Source organism: Salvelinus fontinalis, chromosome 12, assembly GCF_029448725.1.
Source record: "Salvelinus fontinalis isolate EN_2023a chromosome 12, ASM2944872v1, whole genome shotgun sequence".
Lineage (NCBI taxonomy): Eukaryota > Metazoa > Chordata > Actinopteri > Salmoniformes > Salmonidae > Salvelinus > Salvelinus fontinalis.
Window position 1 is genome coordinate 9673843 of NC_074676.1, and position 7874 is coordinate 9681716.

The window sequence follows — 7874 nt, forward strand, 5'->3', positions numbered from 1 at the left end:
AGGGCCTTGTTGGAGGAATTATGATATTCAATTTTAGATCAGTAACACACACTCCTCTCAGGCATCGTAAAAACTAGGATAACAGGATGAGTTTCACGGTCCTTTCCCTTCAATTGCTGTCATTCAAAGTGGGCCTATGAATATGGATGGGGAGGCAGTAACGTGCTGAGAGATCCAAACTGACTCCAAATGCTCAGGAGTGAAGTGGGAAGTGTTGTTTGATGTAAAGGAATACTGGTGGGCCAATAGAAATAGAGTAATTACAGTAACTAGTAAGAATGATGATTGACACACAACTCCCAAAAAGGTGAAACAATACTTCTTAATTGAGATCATATCTATTTTTTTTTTTACCCACAAGGCTATTGTAAGAAAGTACAGAGTACAGGTGCAGACACGTCTTTTGCTATTTGGAAACAACGTCATGGTCATTTCTCCCTAACTAAGCAATTCAGACGACAGAAGCTGCATTCTAGAGACATCCTACATTTTATTGATCTCCAAACAACCAACATTTCTATTGGTCGTGCAATTTGTGTCCCAACAATGTGATAAGTTGTCACACGGACAGGTGGAAATCCAGCTGATTTCCATGGCCAGGACCTCAAAGCCAATAGCCCACAATAGAGGACCCAGAGGCAATAGAAAGAAAAGTTGTAAAAAAAAAAAGCCAAAACAAGCCAATGACTCCAGCTCATTAAAACCATTAAAAGTAATGGAAGTCAAGCCGCCAGAGTGGTAAAGTTTTAATGTCCTACCAACATGAAAAAATACTATAGTATACTATGATATAAATACTATAGTATTCACTGTAGTGTTTTTGCAGACCTTACTGTAGTATACTGTAGCATTTGCATTTCACTATAGTATATTCTATAGTAATTACTGTAGTATTTTGAGGACTGTAGTATACTACAGTATTATTCACACATTTTTTGTTGTAAATTCTACAGTATTATTCACATGTAAAAATAATAATAATATTACAGTATCTGCAAAAACACTACAGTATTTAATTAGCATGCCAAGTATAGACCATATATTGTGTTCCCTACAGGTTATAGACTGTAGTATTTACTCTTGTGTTTTTATTTACATTACTGTAGTATTTACTATGGTGTTTTGTTGAATTATTTTAGACATAGAAGTGGAGGCTTTCTCCTTGAGGAAACCTACTGGAGAAATACTAATAGAGCAAATTGTCCATAATCTGTAACAGCGGAGGCTGCTGAGGGGAGAACGGCTCATAATAATGGCCGGAACAGAGCGAATGGGATGTTATCAAACACATGAAAACCATTTGATACCATTCCACTTATTCCGCTCCAGCCACTGCCATGAGCCCATCCCCCCCAATTAAGGTGCCACCAACATCCTCTGACCTGTAGGGAGGTGGGACTGGAGTCTGAATGGGTATTTTCTATAACCCGTGGGGAACACAATATATGGTCTATACTTGGCATATAGGTTTTAAATACTGTAGTGTTTTCACAGACACTGAATTACTTATTTTAAAAAAACAAGGAATAATACTGCTATTTTTTTTAACCTGGGTGCTCTGACTAAACCTGCTTTAACCGACTGTCTCCAAGTGATTACAGCACAAACCCACTGGGCACAGACGGGAATTCAACGTCTATTCCACGTTGGGTCAACATCATTTCATTGAAACAACGTTGATTTCAACTGTTGTGTGCCCAGTGGGAATGCAAGTGAGATGCTCAGGAAGTCAGGAAGTCAGGAGTAACGATATCAACTGTGGGGTCAAGACGGTGCTGGTGGTGGGTGAGCTAGAGATGGATTAGGGTACACAGCTGGACTGAATGGCTGTCACGACTTCAACCGAGGCAGGCTCTCCTTCCCGTTCGGGTGGCGTTCGGCGGTCGTCGTCACCGGCCTATTAGCTGCCACTGATCCTTTTCTCCCCCTCCCTATGTGTTTATTTGTATCACCTGGTTTGGGGTAATTGGTAATTAGTGTGGCTTTATTAGCCAGCCAGATTGTATGCTTCTTTGTGCGGGATTGTTCGTCTGTTGCTGTGGATTTCGGGAGTGGGTTTTGTATTGTGTACTGGGTTTGTCTCCCGTGTTAGAGGACAGGTGTTTATGACACCCAGTAAGTCCGTGTTGGACATTTTGGTTTGCCGGTTAGGCATTAAATATCACCGCATTGAAGCTCTGCTGTTCCTGCGTCTGATTTCACACCCCACCGACACCCAGGTCGTTACAGAATCCCGCACCAATTTAAATGGAGTCAGCAGGAGCAGCAGCCAACCCTCTCCCATCGATGGAGGAACGGGTTCTCCACCACACAACTGTCCTCCATCGGATCGGATCCGCCATGGACCAAATGATGGAGAGAATGGAGCGATGGGAGAGGAGTGGGCTCCTCTCTCCACCTTCGGCTCCCCCCCCCCAGGACTCTTCATCCCCCGGCTCCAGCGCGCTCCGTCTTACGCTCCCGAGGGATTATGATGGAGCAGCGGCAGGTTGTCAGGGGTTCTTACTCCAACTGGAGCTATACCTGGCCACTGTTCGCCCCACTCCCTCGGGAGCGGAGAGGGTGAGTGTCCTCGTCTCCTGCCTAACGGGTTGTGCTCTGGAGTGGGCCAACGCAGTCTGGAATGGCCCGGACTCCGCGAAGGAGCACTACCCGGAGTTTACCCGTCGTTTTCGTGCCGTGTTTGACCACCCCACAGACGGCCGAGCGGCGGGTGAGAGACTATTTCATCTCAGGCAGGAGAAGAGGAGCGCACAGGATTTCGCGCTGGAGTTCCGGACCTTGGCCGCGGGATCAGGGTGGAACGACAGGGCCCTTATTGACCACTACCGGTGTAGTCTCCGGGAGGACGTCCGCAGGGAGCTAGCGTGTCGGGACATCGCGCTTTCTCTAGATGAACTTATTGACATGTCTATCCGACTGGATACTCTGCTGGCTGCCCGCGGGCGTTCGGAGAGGGTCCTGTGCGTTCCACCACCCAGCGCCCCGGCTCCCATCCCGATGGAGTTGGGAGGGGCCGCGCCTAGGGGTACCGGAGGAGGAGGCCCCCCCTGCACCAACTGTGGTCGGAGAGGACACACGTTCGACCGGTGCTGGGGGGGTCTGTCTGGGAGTCGAGATGTCAGGCGGAACGCTTCTCGATCACCCCAGGTGAGTCAGCACCAAACTCACCCAGAACCCCCTGTTGGTCACATGTTTGTCTCAATTTTTTTCCTTTATTTTTTCCCCTCTTCCCAGCATAGGGCACTAGTCGATTCAGGTGCAGCTGGGAACTTTATGGATCGCGGACTCGCCCGGAAGTTGGGCGTTCCGCTTGTGCCGATAGATTCTCCCTTTCCCGTTCACTCCCTAGATAGCCGGCCATTAGGGTCAGGGGTGGTCAGGGAGGTCACAGTTCCCCTGGACATGGTAACGCAGGGGAATCATAGGGAACGTATCAGTCTCTTTATTATTGATTCGCCTGCGTTTCCAGTGGTGCTGGGTGTTCCCTGGTTGGCCCGGCACAATCCCAATATTTCGTGGAGACAGGGGGTTCTCCAGGGGTGGTCAGAGGAGTGTTCTGGAAGGTGTCTGGGAGTTTCCATTGGTGCCACGTCGGTGGAGAGTCCAGACCAGGGTTCCACGGTGCGCATTCCCCCCGAGTATGCCGATTTGGCAATCGCTTTCTGTAAAAAGAAAGCGACGAAATTACCACCACATCGACCGGGTAGGGATTGTGCGATAGATCTCCAGGTTAACGCTGCGCTTCCTAAGAGTCACGTGTATCCTTTGTCCCAAGAGGAGACGTTGGCTATGGAGACATATGTCGCGGAGTCTCTGGGACAGGGGTACATTCGGCCCTCCATCTCACCCGTCTCCTCGAGTTTCTTTTTTGTGAAGAAAAAGGAGGGAGGTTTGCGTCCGTGTATTGATTATAGAGGTCTAAATGCCATCACAGTGGGGTTTAGTTACCCACTACCTCTCATCGCTTCGGCGGTGGAATCATTTCACGGAGCGCAGTTCTTTACAAAACTGGACCTCAGGAGCGCGTACAGTCTGGTGCGTATTCGGAAAGGAGATGAGTGGAAAACCGCATTTAGTACCACATCGGGCCACTATGAGTACTGCGTCATGCCGTATGGGTTAAAGAATGCTCCAGCCGTTTTCCAATCCTTTGTAGACGACATTCTCAGGGACCTGCACGTGCAGGGGGTAGTTGTGTATATCGATGACATTCTGATCTACTCAACTACTCACGCCGCGCATGTATCTCTGGTGCGCAAAGTGCTTGGCAGACTGCTGGAGCATGACCTATACGTCAAGGCTGAGAAGTGTGTGTTCTCCAAACAAGCCGTCTCCTTCCTGGGTTATCGCATTTCCACCTCGGGGGTGGTGGTGGAGAGTGACCGCATAAAGGCCGTGCGTAATTGGCCGACTCCAACCACGGTGAAGGAGGTGCAGCGGTTTTTGGGTTTTGCCAACTACTACCGGAGATTTATCCGGGGTTTTGGCCAGGTGGCGGCTCCCATTACCTCACTGCTAAAGGGGGGCCCGGTGCGGTTGCGGTGGTCGGCGGCGGCGGACGGAGCTTTCAACAGGTTGAAGGCTCTGTTCACGGATGCTCCCGTGTTGGCGCATCCGGATCCCTCTTTGGCATTCATAGTGGAGGTGGATGCGTCCGAGGCTGGGGTGGGTGCCGTGCTATCACAGCGCTCGGGTACGCCACCAAAACTCCGCCCCTGCGCTTTCTTCTCTAGTAAGCTCAGTGCAGCGGAGCGTAACTATGATGTGGGGGATCGGGAGTTGTTAGCGGTGGTCAGGGCTCTGAAGGTGTGGAGACACTGGCTTGAGGGGGCTAAGCACCCTTTTCTCATCTGGACCGACCACCAGAATCTGGAGTATATTCGGGCAGCTCGGAGACTGAACCCGCGTCAGGCAAGGTGGGCCATGTTTTTCACCCGGTTTCGGTACACGTTGTCTTATAGACCAGGCTCCCAAAACGTAAAGGCTGATGCATTGTCCCGCCTTTACGACACGGAGGATAGGACCACCGAACCCACTCCCATCATCCCCGCCTCGAGGCTGATAGCGCCAGTGGTATGGGAGGTGGACTCGGACATCGAGCGGGCGCTACGGGCGGAACCCGCGCCTCCTCAGTGTCCGGCGGGCCGTAAGTACGTACCGCTTGGTGTTCGGGACCGACTGATTCGGTGGGCTCATGTCCTACCCTCCTCGGGTCACCCTGGGGTGACGAGGACCGTGGGGAGCCTTCGGGGGAGGTATTGGTGGCCTACCTTAGCTCGGGACGTTAGGGTTTATGTCTCCTCCTGTTCGGTATGCGCTCAGAGTAAGGCTCCTAGGCACCTTCCTAGAGGGAAGTTGCAACCCCTCCCCGTTCCACAACGACCATGGTCTCATCTGTCCGTAGACTTCCTGACAGATCTTCCCCCTTCTCAGGGAAACACTACGGTTCTGGTCATTGTGGATCGGTTTTCTAAGTCCTGTCGTCTCCTCCCGTTGCCCGGTATCCCTACTGCCCTACAGACTGCGGAGGCCTTATTCACTCACGTCTTCCGGCACTACGGGGTGCCGGAGGACATCGTTTCTGATCGGGGCCCCCAATTCACGTCCCGAGTATGGAGGGCGTTCATGGAGCGTCTGGGGGTCACGGTCAGCTTGACTTCCGGTTTTCACCCCGAGAGTAATGGGCAGGTGGAAAGAGTGAACCAGGAGGTGGGTAGGTTTCTGCGGTCGTATTGCCAGGACCGGCCAGGGGAGTGGGCGAGATACATTCCCTGGGCCGAGATGGCCCAGAACTCCCTACGCCACTCCTCTACTAATGTGTCCCCCTTTCAGTGTGTGTTGGGGTACCAGCCGGTTCTGGCACCATGGCAGCCGAGCCAGACCGAGGCTCCTGCGGTGGAGGAGTGGGTACAGCGCTCCAAAGAGACCTGGAGGGCCGTCCAGGAGTCCCTCCAACAAGCTACTACTAGGCAGAAGAGGAGCGCTGACCGCCACCGCAGTGAGGCCCCCGTGTTTGTACCGGGGGAAAGGGTCTGGCTCTCGACCCGAAACCTACCCCTCCGCTTGCCCTGCCGGAAGCTGAGGCCGCAGTGTGTAGGGCCCTTCAAAGTCCTGAGGAGAATAAACGAGGTGTGTTATCGGTTAAAACTCCCTTCCTATTATCGTATTAACCCCTCGTTTCATGTGTCTCTCCTCAGGCCGGTGGTAGCTGGTCCCCTGCAGGACGGTGAGGTGCTGGAGGTCCCTCCTCCCCCTTTAGACATCGAGGGGTCCCCGGCGTATACGATACGGGCCATTCTGAACTCAAGACGCCGGGTGAGGGGCCTGCAGTACCTCGTAGACTGGGAGGGGTACGGTCCGGAGGAGAGGTGCTGGGTACCGGTGGAGGACATTTTGGATCCATCTATGTTAAGGGATTTCCATCGCCTCCATCCGGATCGCCCTGCGCCTCGTCCTCCGGGTCGACCTCGAGGCCGGTGTCGGCGCGCTGCGGGAGCCACGCGTCAGAGGGGGGGTACTGTCACGACTTCAACCGAGGCAGGCTCTCCTTCCCGTTCGGGTGGCGTTCGGCGGTCGTCGTCACCGGCCTATTAGCTGCCACTGATCCTTTTCTCCCCCTCCCTATGTGTTTATTTGTATCACCTGGTTTGGGGTAATTGGTAATTAGTGTGGCTTTATTAGCCAGCCAGATTGTATGCTTCTTTGTGCGGGATTGTTCGTCTGTTGCTGTGGATTTCGGGAGTGGGTTTTGTATTGTGTACTGGGTTTGTCTCCCGTGTTAGAGGACAGGTGTTTATGACACCCAGTAAGTCCGTGTTGGACATTTTGGTTTGCCGGTTAGGCATTAAATATCACCGCATTGAAGCTCTGCTGTTCCTGCGTCTGATTTCACACCCCACCGACACCCAGGTCGTTACAATGGCCATCATAACGTCCAACTGAAACGCCTTCTCTTACATCATACTGTACCAAGAGCTGAAAATAAAAGGCCATGTGTCTGCAATATCATCAGATTAAGATCTCAAACGTAACTCTCATTGAACCACTATCTAATAAATGCAAGCCATGAAAAGAACATTTAATCTTTGAGATTTAGAAGTAATTATATATAGAGAGAATCATAAAATCAGGAATTACTTTGGAGAACGCTCCCAATTATCTGGGAGACTGTTTGATAAATAATAGACACGGCAGACGATTCATATAAGCCCAGAGTAAAGCTGGGGTAAACAGTCCACTTCTGTTCTCGCTCAACACTGTAATCCTCCAATTACCAGCCCTAAATCTCCACACCATTACCCACAACGCTGCCTGCAGCAGTTACAGCTCAGCTGTTGTTCTGCGTGAAATAAGAAGTTTACAGAGATGGGCAGCAATAAAGAGTACTGGGGTAGTAAGGTAGCCAGCCTATTGTGTGCTTTGCTTTGGTGGTACACTAATGGAAATCTGGTGCATTAGTGCCATCCGCTGTTCGTTTGAAGCATTGGCTGACAAATGTTTAGGAACATACTTCATTCAGGACAGAGATACTTTACAATCAAAAGCCACACCCATTTTTGCATAGTACAGAAGTGTATCAAATTGTCTTCCTTAATTAGATAACTTGGCTCTAGGGGCGCTGTTGAGGCACTAGTATCCAATTATACAGCAATCAGTCACGTCACCAGGTATTCTCTCGTATTTCTCGTGTGTTTTTCGTATCCATATTATTCCCTTTATTACTGCATCGTTGTGAAAGAGCTCGCAAGAAAGCATTTCACTGTGCTGTTTTACAACTGCTGTATCCTGTGTACGTGACAAATCAACTTTGAATGGAGCATTTACAGTAAATTCCTTCAGCCAAATCTGAAAAGAAGACAAAGCATGCATGA

General features: G+C 50.8%; 1 non-coding gene across 1 annotated transcript; it reads right to left on the bottom strand.

Annotated features, from left to right (window-relative positions):
• Nucleotides 1–1149: 1149 nt before the first annotated feature.
• LOC129867716 (U7 small nuclear RNA) lies at nt 1150–1204 on the bottom strand. The gene has a single exon (XR_008761661.1). It is a non-coding gene; the product is annotated as a U7 small nuclear RNA (small nuclear RNA).
• Between the last annotated feature and the right edge of the window lie 6670 nt (nt 1205–7874).